This window comes from Camelus ferus, chromosome 16, assembly GCF_009834535.1.
Source record: "Camelus ferus isolate YT-003-E chromosome 16, BCGSAC_Cfer_1.0, whole genome shotgun sequence".
NCBI classification, from domain to species: domain Eukaryota; kingdom Metazoa; phylum Chordata; class Mammalia; order Artiodactyla; family Camelidae; genus Camelus; species Camelus ferus.
The window spans coordinates 13,793,745-13,812,721 of NC_045711.1; the positions used below are offsets into that span (position 1 = coordinate 13,793,745).

Here is an 18,977-nt window from a genome sequence, read left to right on the forward strand (position 1 = left end):
TGCCTCATACTTCACTTAGAAAGACAACAGCAATCTGACAGTAACTGGTCATCAAGTCCCCGCCCAAATTCCATCCTGCCCACATCAGTGCCCACGTTCTCAGCCTTGCCTGCCATTTCAGCAACTGAAAGGCTCTCCTCTTATCAAAGGTAACCTACAGCTTTCTACCTGTCAGCACATAACACCTGGCTTTAAAAAAAGAGAGAGAGAGATCTATCTTCTTACCCCCGCTCCTCCAGCCAGTGTCTATTCCTTCGCTTCTCATCACAGTGAATACTTTCACCCAAAGACCTACTGATATCATGACCTCTACTTTCTGACCCACTCCACTCAGTCTGATCTCCAGTGTCAACAATGACCTTCATGCTGTGACCAAATCCAAGGGCAACTTGGACTCTTCTAGAGTCCCTGGCCAGGCAGCCACATTCAACACTCCCTCCTTCAGGAAACCATGACTTCTCATGGCTTCCATGGCATCTCAAGTAGTCATGTTTCTGGATCTTTCCCCATGCTGTCTTAAATGTTACAGCAATCTCCTGCCCTTTCTGTTCTTTCCTACCTACTCACTCTCTCTTTAGTGGCCTTACCCATAGCTTTATACATCCCCTATTTCCTGAGGACCCTAAATTCACTTCTCCAGCCCTGACCTCTCCCCAGGGTCCATCTGACCACTTGCCAGTGCTACACAGATGCTCGAAAGGAATCCCTAAAAGATCCCAAAAAAGAACCCATTTCCTTGCTTCCAAAAACAAAGCAAAACAAAACCAAACCCACTCTCCATGCCTCATTTGAGCAGATGGCGCCATGATGCATCCTGTGGCTAAAGCCCCTAATCTAGGATCATCAAGTTCTCCCACTTTTTCCATCCACTCCCTCTCCACTCCTGTCAGTCTTCCTCCAAAACTCATCCGGAATCCACTCAAGTTTCTCCGTGTCCACTGCTGCCATCCTGTCCCCAAGGCACCATCCCCACTCCCTACATTGTCACAATGATCTTCTAACTGGTCTAACTGGTCCCCTCTTCATCCCCTACAATCCTTCCTCAACACAGCAGCCAGAGGGAACTTACAAAGCATTAATCAGATCGTCTCACCCATCTAACTACAATCAGGCTTCGCACTGCCTCTTCGAGAAAAAAAATCCAAGCTCTTTATCCTAATACACCAGGCAGTCAAGTCTGCCTTTTATCGACCTGATCCTTCAACATTTTACAGTCCCTCTCCCTCCAGCCATGCCGGCCGTCTTGCTCTGGGCTGTTCAATGCAGTGGACACCAGCCACATTTTTCTCTTAAAAGTTAAATTTAAACTCATGAGAACTAAAGTAAAATGTGAAATTTGGTTCCGAAGCCTTCCTAGCCACATTTCAAGTGCTGGCTTGTCACATGGGGCTGGTGGCCCACACAACAGTGCAGACCCAGAACATTTCTGACACTGCAGAAAATTTTCTTGGACAGTGCTATTCCGGCTGTTCCTTGGATGAGGAAAGTGCAGTCCTTAAGGCTTCTGCACTCGCTGTCACCTCTGCCTGAAGTCCCCTTCCCCCAGCTCTTCCCAAGGCTGGACCCAGACATCAGCTTAAATGGGCAGTCCCCTTGCCCAAGCATCTGATCTAAAGAAGCCACCAGTTTGTTATTCCCAATTACACAAACCAACTTAATTCTCCACAGCAGTTACCACCGGATAGCGGTCCTCTTGTTTATTTGGGTTTGTTGGATTATCGCCCAGCTCCACACGCCTCCCCACCCTCAGCAGACTTAGGAGATCAGGGACCTTGCGTGTCTTGCTCCCAGCATTCCAGCGCGTCGCCCTGTGCCCATGGAGGAGGGCACCTGACACACCTGCTCCATCAGTGGTGACTGGTTGCTAGACCCACGTCATTCTCATATTTCCTCTCAAATCCCTGACACTCATCACGTTTCCTCCATTTCCCTGCCACCACCCATCTGGGACTCCACGCCACCCCGACAGCACTACAAACAGAACCCTGCCTCTGCCCTGCCGCAACCCTGCAAACACCAGCAGGTTAAACTTGTTAGTATTCCTCTCTTGAAATCAGTTCCCCGTCCCTGTCCTTTCTGATCCTAAAGGGCCTCTGTGTCCCCAAGTGGCATGCTGGTTCCTACCTCCGTGCTGCAGTCGTCTTTCCCTCCACCTGGAGTCCTCTCCCGGCTTCTCGGTGCGGCCACGCCTTCTCCTGCCTCCCAGGTGTGGCTCAGGTGGCAGTTCCTCTGCAGACTCCGGCCCCTCCTTGATTTGCTCCAGCGCTTCCCATCTGCAGCACTCACTCACAGAGGACGAGAAGTCCCACCTCCCACACGCATGCCGACAGTCCCCGAGACGGCTCCTCAGAGCGATGGTCCCCAGACTTCACTGAGGCGCAGAGGCACCTGGAGAGTGACTCAGGAGCACACCAGTCAGGGCACCACTGAAGCAGCACAGATCCGGCCCTCAGCCCCTTTTCCACAGTCCCTCGGTGGCTGGGAGACCCGCCAAATTTGAGCTGCACTGCTCTGTAACATCAGACCCTCAGGGTGAGTGGTTCAAGTCCTGCCCACTTCCACCAACTCAGAACCCTTGGGCAATGCCGGAAATACCCTTCTCTTGCACAAACTTGCTCTCCTTCAAGTACTGGAAGCTACCCCCTCATGGTGCTCCCCCCACCAATGGAGCCCCATCTTAATCTTTGGAACCTGCATATGTTACCTTATATGGCAAGAGAGACTTGGCTGGTGTAATTAAGGATTTGGGGATGAGAAGGTTATGCTCACTTATCTGGGTGGGCCCTAAATACAATCACAAGAGTCCTTATCAGAAGGAGAAATGGTCAAAGAGGGAAGAAGCCAATGTGAGGCCAGAAACGGGGAGAAAAGGTAACAGGATGTGCAGCCAGTGAGCCACAGAAGGAGCTTCTAGAAGACGGAAAAGGAAAGGAACAGACTCCCTCCAGAGCCCCCAGAGGGACGCTGCCAGCCCTGGGACACCTTGATTTGCACCTCGTCAGACTCATTTTAGACTTCGGACCTTCAGGTGTAACAGAGAGGTGTTGTTTTAAGCTACTATATTTGTGACAATCAGAAACTAATACAGTTCCTTTTAGGTAACACTACAAGGTCAAGTTCCAAGTGTCCAAGGATGATGATTTTCTCCTTAACTCATTACTGCAAGACAGCAGGGGAAGAAAGAAATACATGAAGTCCAGAAATAGATCACCGAACTTGACCATCTTGGGGCAGAAGTACTACCATATTTTGACTTGTGGAAACCTGCTTCTTAGACTCTTATTCCCATCCTGAAAAGTGCATGACTTAGAGCTGTGCCGTCCAATATGGAAGCCACTACACACACACAATTTAAATATTAATTAATTAAAAATAAAACTGAAAGGGGAGGGTAGAGCTCAGTGGTAGAGCACATGCTTAGCATGCACAAGGTCCTGGGTCCAATCCCCAGGACCTCCATGAAAAAAAATTAAATATACAAATAAACCTAATTATCTCTCCCCACCCGCCCCCAAAATAAACAAAAACCAAAAAACTGAAGACCCAGTCCAGCAGATACACTAGCTACACCTCAAGTGTTCACATGTCAGTGGCTACCACATTGGACGGCCCAAAAAAGCATTTCCATCACCGTGGAAAGTTCTACTGGACTGTGCTGGCTGAGAGCATCTCTCCGACCACGCTTGTCTCCAGCCCCACCTCCAGCCCCCTCACTAGGAAACCTTAGGGGAAAGGAATGCGGCCACCACGCCCCACTCTGCCCTGGAATTCATTCTTGAGCATGTGTCCTAAGACGCACAGCTAGGAGTGGGGTCCAGAGATTCTGGCCCAAGTCTGACTTTCCATTGAAAAGACTATCTTGGGAAAGTGAGGAACAGAAGTAGCAGCTACAGAAACTGCACACGAGTGACAGGACGTATGCAGGGGTGAGGTGAGGGACAACGGAGTTGAGAGAGAGGAAGAAGCAGGGAAAGGTAAGAGGAGCAGCATGCAGGAAAGGGGCTCTAGTGATGCTGCCACGAGCAGAAAATTCCAATGTCGCAAAGGAGGCCTCCCCAAAGATGTGAAAGCATGTAAAACAGCAGCCAGCCTGCAGAGGGGCGAGACCACTGCCCAGAGGAGGGTCTGCAGGACAGACTTTTATCTGCTGTGCGTACCCTTACCTCCACGCGCTGTCCCCATAGTGGGCAGAGAGAGTGTGGAGGCAAATGGGGACAGGAGGTCAACCTGAAAGCAAAGGCACGAAACTCTTCCGTACAGAAAATTAAAAAACTGGAACATGCATGGTGCTGGTGAGGCTGTGGGGAAATGAGCACTCACGGACATAGCTGGTGGAGGGTAAGCAGCGCTGCCCCGGTGGAGGCAATCTGGCACTTTCCATCGAAATTACAAACATTTAGACTCTTTACCAGACTTTCAACTTCAACAACTGATCCTTCCCTGGCAAGCCCCCATGGCTGGAATGAGGGACACACAGGGTCTCCCCGGCAGGTCAAGGAAACAGGAAAAGATGAGAAGCAACCTATGTGTCCATCAGTGAACTGAATCACGGAGGCATTAAAAAAATGAAGATGCTCTTTCTATGGACTAAACTCCAAGAAATATTGTTACAGGGTCTGAAAAGCAGAAGCAGCAGCAGCAGCAGCAAGGGGAAGAAGGAAGAGGGAGCTGCCACAGGCATGAAGGGAAATGTAGCCGCAGGTCTATCTGTAAATATCTGCGCTGTTTCTTCTACACCCACAAGAAACTTGCAGCTTGCTCACCTTTGGGGAAGGGAACTGACAGGCAGAGGACAGGGTGGGAGGGAGGCCAACTTTCTCTCTGTACTTGTTAGTGCCTATCAAACGTCAGAAATGATCAGTATATTACCTAGTCAATAAAACTGACAAAGATATACTTCTGGGTATGCATACTCAACAAGAGTTTAAAACCAACCCCCTACACACCCTCCTGCATGGATGCTACAACCTCAACAGGAAAGTGGTATCTGCCAGGTGAGTGGGCCCAGCGGACCAGCTGCACAGCGGCCACCAGCCCCCAGGGTGCCCCAGGCACCACTGTTGCCCCTCCCTGCAGCAGGTGTCTCCTCCCCTGTGGTCTGGGGCCTCAGAGCAGCCTCAGCAAACCCAGGCTGCAATTCAGACTTGGAAACAACCAGGGACAGTCCTGCCTCAACCGGAAGCCCAGCTTCCCGGTCCCACTTCTGACCAGGGTGCCACCACATCCCAGTCCTGCGAGGGCAGGGCACCCGCTGCCACAGCCAGTGATGCCCCGCCTGCCTCACTCTGGGGGCTAAAATGTACGGCTGCATCTGATAATCACTATGGACACCAGCCACCAGCTTGTATCAGGTCTGCGTCCAATTAGCCACCCCCACAACACCACCATAGCAACGAAGGTAATATTATTGTTCTATGGAGAAAAAGAGAAACACACACACACACACAATGTGTCATACAAAGGCTTTCAAAGCCACAGAGATAACACTTCCCTACGCCCTACAGCTTGCGCCTCTCACTCCTCGATGAAGTGGCGTCTTCGGCGGGAAGTCACAGGCTGGGACAATTACCTCGTCACACACCTGCAAGCTGTGTGCCCTTCACAGGAAACAGAAGGAGTCCCCAGCAAGCCAGGAGTAGGGGCTGTGTGCCTCCCTCCTGGAGGCAGGGAGGCCGGCTGGGGGCAGGACAGCCTCCGGGTGAAGCTCCAAGCTGCCCTCTGGCTGGCTGGCTGTCTGGCTGGCTGGCTGTCTGGCTTTTCCGTGCCAGACCCAAGGTGGGCACTGGGGTTTTGGTGGCTGCAGCAATGAGCCACACGCTAATCTTCAGACCCAAATGTGGAAAGCATTAACCCAAATGGAAAGACATAAATCAGGAGGGGAGCTTATGGCACAGAAGAAAACAGCTCTTCTCGGAGGGCCTGGGCTGTTGCACAAGAGCTGAGTGAGTCACCCGCCGGCAGAGGGAGGACTGCGGACCGAGGAGGGAGGGGAGCCCCAGCGGGACAGGCGGGTGTACGGGGGGCGGGGGGCGGGGGCAGTGGTGCAAAAACACAGCTGTGGGTTCATCACTAACCACCCTTCATCAGCAGTCCGGGGAGAGGGGGCTAACATGTCACCTCCCCTTCCCAACTCAGGAAGTGTTTCAAAATGTGTCTTCCCCAGAGAAGACAGCAGGAAAGAGTCTTCCTAACAGTCAACTGGTCACCCTCTAGGGCCTGCAGCTGCGTCCCAGGGAAGCCAACCTCAGGTCCTCTACAAAGAAGGCCTCCCTTCTCCTTCTTTGCTCCTCCCTGGCCAGGCGCCATGCCCTCTGAGGGTCTTCAAGCCCAAGATGCCCACTGTGGGCATACAACCCTTGCCCCACCTGCCACTGTTTCTTTTCTTCCTTTCTGTCTTCCAAACACCCCATTCTGCAAACAAGCTGCTGGTGACAAGACAAACCCATCAGCTTCCCCGTCTCCCGTCCCTGGGGAGAACCTCCTGGCTTCTTTAAAGACCTCGCCTCCCTCACCTAGTCCTCTGCCAAGACGGACTCCCAATCTTCTAGTTCTGAGGACCTGCTCTGAGGGAGGCCCTGCAGACCCTGGGTGTGGCTGTGGGGAGGAGCCCCCGAGAGAGAATGCAGCTGGAGAGTGGCAGGACCAGGCAGCCTGAGCCCTGGGGGCTCTAGAAATCCCCATGGCAACGCGCTAACTTTGGGCAGGACCCATCCCTCCTTAGGTCATCTTCATCTCGCTCTGATGAAATAAGAGGTCGGGCTTAGAGATCAATGCAGGGGGTCCCTTTGACTCGGACGACGCTATGGGAGAAACACACAAACAAAACTAATCCTCCCAGGGTCCCTGGCCGCCGTGGGGCTCACCCCCGAGAACTCCCAGGGCTCTGGGTGCTGCATAAGCATGACCAACAGAAGGCACCACCATCCGCGCCCTGAGAGGCAATTCGCTTACAGGAGAGGAGAGGCTGAAATGGACTTAGACAACCGCAAGCCAAGAGGACAGGCTAGGAGGAGAGGACATTCTTGGTCTGGAACCATCCGTTCACTCAAGACCGACTGAGCCCCTCTTCTCTACCAGACATGTTTAGGTGCTGGGATGCCCCCGTCAACAACACAAAGATCCGCGCCCTAGCGGAGCTTAAGCGTCTCTGAGGGCAGACATGCGGCCCATGAGACAGGTAAATCATCCGGTTCGGTTGGAAGGTGATGAGTGACGGAGAAAGATCAGAGCAGGAGAAAGGGATGGGCCTGGCAGAGTGAGCAGGAAACTCAAAGCAGATGAAGGAATGGCCTGGTCTCCGGTGGCCGCTGTACCAAACCATCAAGGGCTAAGAGGCTCAAAATTACAACACAAATTTCCTGCCTCCCAAAGTCTAAAACGGGTCTCCCTGGGTTACCGTCAAGGCATCGGCAGGGCCGGTTCCTTCTAGAGACCCTAGAAGAGAATCGGCAACCCTGCCTCTTCCAGCTTCTAGAAGCTGCCTGCATTCCTTGGCTCGTGGCCCCTTCCTCACGTCCTCAACCTCTTGCTTCTGTTCTCACATCTGCTCCTGACCCTGACCCTCCTCCCTCCCTCTTAGAAGGACACTTGTCCTTACGAGGCGCCCACCTGAGTAATCCAAAATCATCTCCTCCGTTCAAGAGCCTTAATTTAATCACACCTGCAAAACCCTGTGTGCCTTATACGGTAACATTGACAGGCTCTGGGCGCCTATGGGGGACCATTACTCAGCCCACTGCCGGGAGGTAGCCACGTGGGCTGCCAAGGCCTTAAGGGGGAGGCATGCCTGGAGCATCTGAAGGGACACCAGAGAGGCCGACCCGCCGGAGAGGAAGGAGCGAGGGGCGAGGGAGGAGCGGCCCCGAGGTCAGGGCCGTCACCATCCTGTGGCACCCTGTCAGCCACCATGAGGACTTCTTCAGCTTTCACTCTGCCGTCCTGGGGGCCCATCGGGATGTTCTGAGGGACAGAGTGATAGGACCTATTATCTGAAAAGAACAGACGGGGGTCTGGCAGAGCCGTCAAGAGGTGACCGCCCTAGTCTGAGGGCACTGTGATGGTGGCTGTGGCTCAGAGCAAGATGACAGTGGTGAGGGTGGCCAGGAGTGGCTGGATTCTTTAAAATTCTATCTGGAAGGAGGAACCCATCATGCTTACCTGACAAACTGAACATGGGATGTGAAGGAAAGGGCAGGTGGGGGGAGGGGTCAAGGGTTTGGACTGGAGCAGCTGGAGGAACAGGCCTGCCAGTTAACTGAGTTGGAGAGGCCGTGGGTGGCATGACGTTTGGACAGATTGATGGGGGATGCCAAGTAGGCAACTGGATATGGGTCAGGAGGTCAAGGGCAAAACCGAGCAAAGACTTGAAATGGCCTCGGAGTGGGGGCTGCCAGGGGTCTGGGCTGGGCCCAACCACCAGGCTAAGAAGTGGAGTCTGGACTTGAAACTGACAGCAATGGAAGTCTGGGCCCAGGGGCAGCCCCCAGTGGAGACAGCCGTGAGGACCCGGAATAATTCTGTGGGTTGGGCACCAGCTTGCAAGACAAGATAGAGGCTGAGTAAACAGGGACTTCACCTTAGCCCTCAATTGCTCAACCGGGCACCTTTCCATTTCTCACAGCCCAGCGGGTGGGATCTGAGTTGTGGGGATGGGAGGAGGAGAGGGCAGGATTCAGGAATGTGGTCCGACCACAAGCTCCAGAATCCTGAGCTACGGACAGCTCTACTCACTGCCTGCTCATCCCTCCCTGTCCTGCCCACCAATTCTGGAAAGCCTGTGTGTGCCTGGGCCGTCGGGCAGGCTCAGCGTGGTCCCACCTCAGGGGCCCAGTGAATCATGAGGACCAAGCAGGCCGAGGGCAGGCGGCCAGACTGTGCGGGCACCTCCCAGGGGACGCAAAGCTGCCCCTCCCACAGGACAGCGTGCTCAAAGGTCTACTGCAAGCGGATTCCCAGGGACAGATGGCACAAGCCAAGTACCTCCTGGGCACTCTGATCCATTTATTCATTCGACAAATATTTAGTGAGCACCTACCAAGTGTCAGGCACAGTTTCTAGATACTTGGGGCATTTCCTGTCATCAAAACAGAAGGGAGCACTGGTTCCAGCAGGGGGTGGGGGGAGCAGACAATAAAAACTATAAAGAAGCAAACTATGAAGAATTTTAGAAGGTGATGGAAGAAGAAAAAAAAGAACAAGGTAAGGCGAATCAGGAGTTCAGGGTAAACTGGGAGGGTGGGTAGCAATTTTAAATAGTCCAAAATGTTGCAGTTGCTTCTAAGACATAGCTGAAGATCTTTCTATCTCTTCTGTCCCTCTCCCTCCTTCCTTCCTCCCTCCCTCCCTCAGTTATCGAGTGCTGACCTAGGCCAGCCCTAGGCGCTCCCCACTCTCAAGAGACCGTTTTATTTTATATTTTGTTACATTTTATTACACATTTCATTCAGGGACACAGACATTAAGATGACGACTAATTCCAGAAGGGTTACGAATGAGCAGAGACTCACTGTCTCCTAGGATTCCTGCAAGCATGCTAATCACAATGTGGAATCCTCCCAAGAGCATCTGATTCTTGGTCCAGGTCCCTGGTCCCCCTTCCTCCCTCCTGCTTCACACCTCGTCCCCCCGTCACCACCATGACCTGGATGAGGAGAAACCACACCTCAGTGGTTTCTCCAGAAGCTGCCCACAGACTGTCCTTACACCTTGCCCGGTCGCCGTCCCAAAGCACTGACTGGCTTTAGGGCCTCTGGACTAACGTGGGCTCCACACTCAGACCCAACGACTTCTCAAGAAGCACCAGCCCCAGTGCTGAGTGGGCCTGTCGGCCGCCACCTCACCTCCTCTGCTCTGAGTGCCTCCATCAGGCAGGTTTTGATTCCTCCTGCCCAGCTTTGCTCACCTCCAGGCCACGGTGACCCGGGGGCAGAGAATGACAGGGGAGGATGTCACACTTGGGCTGTCTGAGGACAAAATCTGTTTGGCAGCTCACGCCTCTGACCACAACTTGGAGCTCTGTTCTCAGCGGTGCTAACCACCAGGGAACAGCAAGTGAGCCCAGCGCGAAGGCGCTTCCTGTCTGGAGCAGAGTCAAGGCCGGCCTCTGATGCACATGCACATCCCTGACAGTCTTTTGGCCTCTGGACCCACCGTCTCCTCCTGCTCTGCATCCAGCTGTGAGCCAGCTGGACCTGTGCTGGCCCCCGGCACCAGTGGATGACACAGCCACCAACGAGAGGGGGCAGCCACCAGGAGCTGGCCCAGCCGCTGCCCTGGCGGCAACCCTTCCGTTCTCATTTCCTCGCAAGGGTGGGGGGAACTTGAGAAGACGGGGCACCATCACTTTCTTTCCTTCCTGTCTCACTACTGAGTCTCCCCCAAATGGTTCAGCCAGACCAGGACTCAATCCCCAGACCACAAAGATGACACTGCAAAACTGCCTGGAGTCCTCCACACCTCCATAGCTGCACAGATGGGCAGCTGGGAGGGGGAGGCATGTAGCTGCAATGGCTCCACTTCCCTCCGTGGGAACGGGGTGCAGACTCAATACAGCCACCAGCAGTTCAGATCGCAGGCTCTGGAGAGAGATGGCCTGGGGACAGACCCGTCACGGACTGGATGACCCTGACGAAATGATCTCACTTCTCTGTGACTCGGTTTCCCCACAGGTGAAACAGGCCTGGCAGTACTCATAGGTTTGTTGTGAGGATGGAATGGATGACTAAATAAAGGTGCCGTGTCTGAAACAGTGCCTGAAAAATACCAACTGCCATGTAAATGCTGTCTGTTATCATTCAATATTTTTGAGTCGACAGATCTGTTTTAAAATAGTCTATCCAACCTGTGCAGCCACAGGTCTGTTTATTAGTTAAGAAAATACAGAAGGAGGTAGTAGTGAAGATCTGCCCACGTACCACGGAGGCTCACTACTCATCAACCTCTCCCACGCGTCTCCAGCCCCATTTTCCCAACGAAGTCTCAGAAGGCCAGGTATTCCTGGGTGCCACCAGCACCCCAGCAAGAAGCTCGGCAGCCCTCCCACCCAGGGCACAGCACCGGCATCTCAGAAACCACTGAGACCCATTCTCACAGGGGAAGACTTGGGAGCCGGTGGGCCCCTGATACAAAACCCCCAAAAGCACGTGGCAACAGTCTGGCCGCTCATCAACAGCCATACAACTTCCGTACTCCAACAGCATCCTCAAAGCCCCACCCTGCAAATGTCATCAGCGCCACAGCCCTTGCAGGTGGCAGGATGGAGGGAAAAGAACGTCCGAGGACACCGTTTACCCGAACCCCCTGAGAGCACGCCTTCTCATCTGTGAACGCGGTGGTCTGCCTCCCCTAGACCCACCCAGGAGACAGCGCCTCAGAAAGCCTAAAGCCTCAGAAACGGTCAGCCCCTGGGTCTGCCTTCTTCCTGCCCTCCCACTGAAGACTTGCAGAGAGTGCTTTCTCCTTGGAAAAGCCAGCTTCTCTCAGAAACCCTCACATGTTGAGACAGGGACCCAGACACCCTTCACTGGAGGCACCGTCCCAAACACTTGGGCTGCTGTGTGTGGCCGTGTTTAAAAGCGCACTCATTTTCTCAGACCAGGCCAGGAGCCACCTGGGGCCTGGCTCACTGGGCGCTCCCGGCCGGAAGGGGCGGCCTCACCCCGCTGGCCTTACAGTTGATGGTGGGTTTGGTTAACAGCCGTTGGAGGGAGGGTAGAGAGTGGGAAAGCCTGGCTCCCAACCACATCTCCACTGCACAAACATGTTACTGACTACCATGAGCCTCAGGTTTTTTCACACATAAACCCAAAACACAACCTTGACACAGCTGTAGAATTAACTGAAATATGCACAAATGTGCAGAATGAGACCTTCATCTTTTTTAAGGTCATATGGGGGGGGGGGCTCATGTTCAAAAAGATATTTTCATTACTCTCCTTTTTCACCTTGACATAGTCTGTCTCTTCTTCTGCCGCTTTTTTTTTCCAATTGAAGTCTAGTTGATTTGCAATGTTGAGTTAGTTTCTGATGTACAGCATAGTGATCAGTTATACATACGTGTGTATATATATATATATATATATATATATTCTTTTCCATATTCTTTATCATTATAGCTTATTACAAGATAGTGAATATATCTCCCTCTGCTATACAGTAGGACTTTGTTGTTTATCTGTTTTATATATAGGAGCTGTGTCTGCAAATCCCAGACTCCTAATTTATCCGTACCCTCCCCTTACTATCTATTTGACTGTCTTTAGATGGGCCTAAGCCCTCCAGGTTGCTGTGGCTTCAACACTCCTGAGTCACCTGTTGGACCCCAGAAGGCACTGAAACCTGTTTTCAAACACCCTACTCAGAGCAATGGTCCTGGAGCTCCCGTGTGCCATAGAATTCCCTGGAGAGCGTGTATAACACAGATTTGGGGGCTCCACTCCTGCTTTCTGATTGAGCAGGTCTAGGGAGTGCTGCTGGATCAGGGACCACAGTTTGAGAAGCCCAGCCTTAGAATCTGAAGACTAGAAAGTGTACCAGGATCCTCTTCTAGGATCACGAGAAGAGCCAGGGGACACTCCAGGCCCCGTGCCTGGTTAACAGCTCCTGGTCCAGTCCTGCCACTGACCTGACACGGGGCTGTTCCAGCTCCCATCTCAGACACAGGCGGGGCCAGGCAGAGGCCCCAGCATCTTGTTCATCATTCACACAATCTGTGGCCCCTGCTGGTTCCTGCTTCCTGTCCCTCGGGTCCCCGGGCTGCTGCCTTCGACATCCAGCCTCTGGATGGCCTCTCCTTGGTCCCTGCTCCGAGCCAGGATCTACCCTCCCTTCCAGGAACAGACAGGCGTGGTTGCTCATAGGAGGTTCTCAAGGCTGGGAGGGTGGAGTCCGAGGCCCCAGAGAAGGGAAGGGGTACCGCAGAGCCATGGGGGGCAGTTGGTTTGAGGCCAAGCCCCTCCATCCTGAGCAGAGCTGGAGACAGTGGGCTCTGGGGGGTGGGGGGCCGGGAAGGCACACACACTGCACCCAGTGTCCCCACCATACAATGGACAAGGGGCTGGCGGGGCAGGCAGCCAGGGCCCACTCATGCCAGTACCATCTGGGCGCCCTTGCCAGGCCTCGGAGGGCCGGCTGAAGAAGCTGGACTCTGTCCTGGGGCACAGTTGGGCTCTATTCTTATCTCAAGGGGGAATGCGTGACTCTCTTTGCAGTGAATGGGGGCCCCGGGCGAGGTGGAGGAGGAAACAGGGCCGTCACTGTGCCCAAGAGGGCTCCCCACACGGCTCCGACCAGCCCCTGGTGCCAGGGCCTTGCACGAGCCTCCGACAGGGACAGGCCAGGCGACAGCGGGCAAGGAAAAGCACAGCCCAGCGCAGACCGGCCCTCACTCCCTGCAGGCCCCAGGCTGGCGAGGCCTGATGGAAACTGGCACACACGGGTCCTAGGTAAGACCCAACAGGATGGGTCCTCAGGGGAGACACAGCCTCCACGACACAATCCCTCACCAAATCCCAAAGGAAGGGGCCCAGAGAGCCTATGCACCCCACACACGGGCAGAAGCCCCCCTGGCAGACCCGGGTCCCCCTCTCATCCAGCCCACATGTGCAGGAGGCAACAGATATCATTAAGATCTTCCTTTCGTTTGACAGAAAGAGTCACCAGTGAACCTGGCATGCATTCAGCCAACCTTCCAGGTGTCTCAGGACCAAGGAACAACCCACTTAAGAGCCTGGGTCACTACAATGCACTCAAAGACACAAATCACTCATATCTTAAGTCTGCAAGTATAAAGGTACCCCGTGGTGGATTAAGTGACAGATGAGGATTACAAGTGATGTGCTGGGGGGCAAGGGGATGGAAGAGCAGCTATGTGTGTTGGAATAACTGAGGCATACCTGAAAATAAAGAAGTGAATTATTTACTCGTCACCCACTGTGTGTCAAGTATATAACTCTGTAAGGCAAGTATCAGTGTTCCCATTTCAAGATCAGAAAACAAAGTCACCACGGAGACAAGAGATTTTCCTTAGGTAGTTAAATACACAGCCAAGATTCGAGACAAGGCCCTCAAGTTCAGCCCTCTCTGCCCACTAGTACCCCCACCCCAGTTAGCAAGGTGCTAACTGGGCCCAGAAGGGACGGGCAGGAACAAGGCATTGAGGAGGGATCAGTGTTGGAGAGGGAGGAGGTGTCTCAGGCACGGTGACCCACAAGGGTGTTGGCAGACTACACCGCTGCACATTTTTCTTTCACATTTTCTCCTTTAGGCCTGCAAATGACAGTCGTGGCCAGCCAATGGGGCAGCGAGGGCTGGAAACTGGTACCACCTTTCTGAAGAGCAATGACAGCACGGGTCAAAATGTACACCATAGAGGTACATGACGGAAATACAGAGCATCCTTCTTTCTAGGAAAAGTCCCGTCTCAAGGAATGTTGGCTTCAGTGATTTTAATAATAGCAAAAAAAAAAAAAGAAGAAGAAGACACAAACTCAGTGCCCATCACTAGGGGATTGTAAATAATAAATAGTTCATCCAAACAATGAACAGCAAACACTAAAAATAATGCCTTAGATACATCTACTGACATAGAAAGATATTCAACATGTATTAAGTTTAAAGAAGAAAAGACAGTTTTCACAATTGCATATGTAATACGATTAAAAGAGGGGAAACAAAGGAGATTGTTCTTTCTCTCCCAGGAGGATGAAGGAGGGAGGTGAATGGTGACAGGGCGATGGGGTGGGGTCAGGGTGGAGCTGGGAGCGAGGCCGAGGGTAGGGGGGTCAGCTGACGGTGGGAGTCAGTGGACAAGTTAGCTTTCCTCTAGATCAGCCCTAAAGGACTAGAAAACATCCAGAAAATACTGAGCTAGTAAACCTTTTACAACCTCGTCTGCTTTATTTACTAATGTTTCCTGCCCACTCATACCCCGCTTCCACCCCTAACACTCTACCCCGATTCCCATCATGGGGGCCGAAGGACCTGGACAAGGTGGACCCGGTGAGCCCTCAGGCTCTGCCCACTGTGGGTGCTGCCAGTCGGGGGCCAGGACTCCCGCAACACCTGGCTCTCCATCTCAGAGCAGCCCCGGCAGCTGCAGGGGACCCACAGCAGGCACTGAGCCTGGTGACATGACTCCGATTCCCCAGACACCAACTCACCAGTAGTGACCGACCCAGAGTCCGTGCCCAGTGAGGAAGGGCCCAGGTTAAACGGGCCTTCCCTGCAAAGGGGAGCTGCTTCTCAGACCAAGAAACACACAGGCCGACCTCAGAGACGCTCTGGATTCGGTTCCAGACTCCCACGATAAAGCGAGTCACGACAGTTTTTTGTGGTCTCCCAGTGTGTCTAAAAGATATGTTTACATGACACTGCAGTCTGTTAAGTGTGCAATAAAGAGTATTATGTCTAAGAAACAATGTACATCCCATACCTTAATGTTCAAATGCTTTATTGCTAAAAAAATGTTAATCATCCTCTGACAATGCAAGGTTGCCACAAACCTTCAACTTGTAAAAAAGAATGCAGTATCTGCAAAGCACCAAAAAATGAGGTCTGCCTGTATTTCCTTCCTCTTCTGACTCTCAAACTCTCTCTCTTCCAGGGAGCTCCTTGGAGTTCTCAGGGAGGAAACCCGCGGAACAGTAAATGGGTGTGGGGGAGAGAGAATTCACATGTCTGCACACACACACGCCCTCTAGATCTCCTCTGGTTCGTGAAAAGTCCACAGAATTCCGGGAAGCTGTTGCGGTCAAACGACAGCTGTATTTGGAGGCTGAGGAGCCAATCTCAGGGTGGAGCTGTGGGAAGAGAATGTGACCAGGACCCTCAGACCCCGATTCCTGTTCCAGTGACAGCGGAGCAGACAGAGCCAGCCAGTTCTGGGTTCAACTCCAAACCCTGCCCCTTCCTGAGCCGGGTCGTCTACCTCAACCACGTTGGGTCTCCTCCGTCCCCTCCGCTCACGTGGACGGCCAGACACAGCACCCGAGCCTGGGTGTCCAGACCCAGGTGAGCGCAGGCTGACGACCAAGCCGGTGACCTTGGGCAAGCCACCCTGTCCCTAGAAGCAAGCGTCCTAGGCAGGGAGAGGGTTGCAACCAGGCCGTTGGTAAGTTCTGGTTGGCCCACTGTTGCTGGCTGTTGTTTTTAGTTTGAATCAATTACCAACATTACAAAACGGGGCAATTTCAAATTTCCGGCTGGGCAGATGGTCCCCAGGACGGGCCGAGGCTGCCTGTTCCCAATGGCACATAAATCCTGGGAGCTTAGTGGGGTCTACCTGGCGCCTGATAGCTGAACCTGCCACCCCTGCACTTGAGATGATGCAACATTCTGTGACTGTGAGTATCTCTTCGCTCTGAATGCTGGGGTTGACTAATAAGCCGCGACGCGGGGCGCCCCTGGGAGAAGGCAGCAGTGTCCCCCTCGTCAGCCCCTCCTTGGACCCAGCTCTGACTTATGACTTACAAGGGAAACTGCTGGTTTCCCAGGCGGGGTCACCACATGGCCCTCAGTTGGGAGCTGCTGGGGGCTGGCGGGGGGGCTTCTGCTCCTGGCCCCATGGTCTGGAAGAGACCTGGGCTTGAGGCACTACATGGCAACGTTCACTTTTTCCTTGTTGCAGAATCTTCGTCATCAACAGCTCCACCCAGCTGCCTGCAAAAGCATTTCAGCTATAAGCTCACAGAGGGGTAGGCTCAGGGCTGGAGGAACCAATTCTTGCTTGAGAACTTTGATTGACTGATTGGTTGATTGGTTTTAATGGAGGCACTGGGGACTGAACCCAGGCCCTTGTGCACGCTAACCATGCACTCTACCACTGAGTTATACCCTCCCCTGCAAAGTACTTGGATTTTAAAGACACTAACCTCAACCCAGGAAACACTGGACCTGGACAGAGAACTCCCCTAAGTCCTGAGCTCTGACCGGATTTCCCTCCAAGATGTGAGCCTCCGTCTCCATCCCCTGAAGGCCCTGGGACTGGGCAAGTTCCCACCAGGCTGAGAGGACCAGGGGAGAAAGCTCTGAGCAAATCCTGGAACCCCAAGTCTCTCCTCGGAAGCGCAGACGAAACACGAGAACCACACAAAGATCTGAGCGATTCCAGGACCACCTCTGGGGCCACATAAGCTCTGGAGAGAGCACACACAAACCCTGAGTCAGGGTTCTAAACATCTGGGGCTTAGCTAATTCTCTGCTCTGGGGCGTTCAGCTTGGGCGGACTCCCGGGAACTGCAGAGCCGGCGGGGGAGCCGGGCCAGGCCTGGGAGCCCAGCACACAGCCCTGCCCCGGCTGGGGCCCCGAGTCCCACCCGAGGCCAGGCGTGCATCCCCCTGGCCCACGCCTGCCGTTCTGGGGCAGCTCCTCGGCCCAGCCCACACGTGGGAGGCAGAGGCCTCAGCCCTCCAGGAATTCCAGTCTGCGGTGGAGGCTTCTAGAGGAAATAATTCCCTAATCCTCTTCCTAAATCAAGGCCAAGAAGCCGACTTGTGCAGAGTCCCCCAGACTGCTCCCTCTGCCCGGCTGTCCTTGCGTTGACCTCCTGTAGCTAAAGGGCCATGGAGGGGTTCCTCGTGCTCACAGACCCACACTTGATGCAGTCGGCTCTGATTTTCAGTCCACAGTCCATCGAATTCCAGAGCAAGCCAAGGCCAAGGGCCTCTCCCACTCACCCTTAACTGGGCCAGAATATAAAACTGCGTTTCATTACTTACAGTTATTCAACACCATTGTTTGCTGCCTATTTTCACTTTCAGGGAAAGTTTTCATTGGAATCTTGTTTAAAATTCCAACCAAGGCATCTTTTAATGTAAATGTTCCTTGATTGATTTGATTTCTCCCTGTGGGTCCGCAGACAGACTGGAGATGTTTCTTCGCCCGATCACTTAAATTCATAACGTAGTTAAAAGATGCCTCGATGATAAAGGTGCCAAGACTGTAAAATGGAGATAGGACAGTCTTTCCAACAAACAGTGCTGGGACAAGACAGCCACCCACGAAAGAATGAAGCTTCCGCCTTTCTCTCACCCTTTACAAAAATTAACTCAAAAGAGATCTAAGTTCTAAACTGTAAGAGCTACGACTCAAACTCTTAGAAGAAAACAGTGTAAATCTTCACGGCCTTGGGTTAGTCAACAGGTTCTCAAACAACGAAAGCACAAGGGACAAAGGAAAAAAAATAGACATTATCAAAATTAAAAACTCCTGTGATTCAAAGAACACAAGAAAGTAAAAAAGACATCTCAGAGTGGAAGAAAATTTCTGCAAATGGCATATCTAATGAAGGACTTTTCTCTGGAGTATATGAACACTTCTAGCTCAATAATAAAAAGACACTTGTTATTTAAATCAATACAAGAAAAAAAAAAGGCAAAGGCTCTGACAAGACCCTTCTTCAACAAAGATATAAGAACAGCCAATAAGCACTTGAAAAGATGTTCAACATCATTAGCCTTTAGGGAAATGCAAATCAAAACCACAATGAAATGCCCTTTCACACCCACCAGAAGAGCTGTAATCAAAAAGACAGATAATAACAAGTGTTGGCAAAAATGGAAAGACCCTGGTACAGACTAGGAATGTAAACTGTGCCCCAGCTTCCGAAAATACTCCTGTAGCTCCTCAGAAGGTTAAAAGTTACCATCTAACCCAGCTGTTCTGAACTCCTGATCTTCAACCCCACCCACCCGACACACGTGAACACGTTCACATGCACACGCAGATGACTGTCACTCATCATTGGTCTTTGTCTCCACAGCCATGACTCAGCCTCCCTACGGCATCACATTCGAAGAAACATCACTCAGGCAACCAAAAACTGTTTTAAAAGCAATATGACCTTAAACTAAAGTCTCTTTTAAAAGAGGGAGAAGGGCCTCATTCACAACTACATAACAAAACTTAAAATCTTATCTTCCCTTTCAATCTGAGTCACAGGCAGCAGCCAAAGTCCAAATCTCCTTTGTCCTTGCTCCAG

At 52.6% G+C, this 18,977-nt stretch overlaps 1 protein-coding gene across 4 annotated transcripts in view; it reads right to left on the bottom strand.

The window, feature by feature from the left end:
• The window catches only part of GAS7 (growth arrest specific 7), a 187,819-nt gene that overhangs the window by 126,067 nt on the left and 42,775 nt on the right, over positions 1–18,977 (bottom strand). The window contains exon 1 of one of the 4 annotated variants that reach the window (XM_032498800.1): positions 2,125–2,473. The exons of 2 other annotated variants lie outside the window; for them this stretch is intronic. The gene's annotated coding sequence lies outside the window, so the exon portion shown is untranslated. Of the gene's footprint in view, positions 1–2,124; positions 2,474–18,977 lie in introns of those variants that run through there. One more of the 4 variants, XM_032498805.1, reaches the window with a different exon arrangement.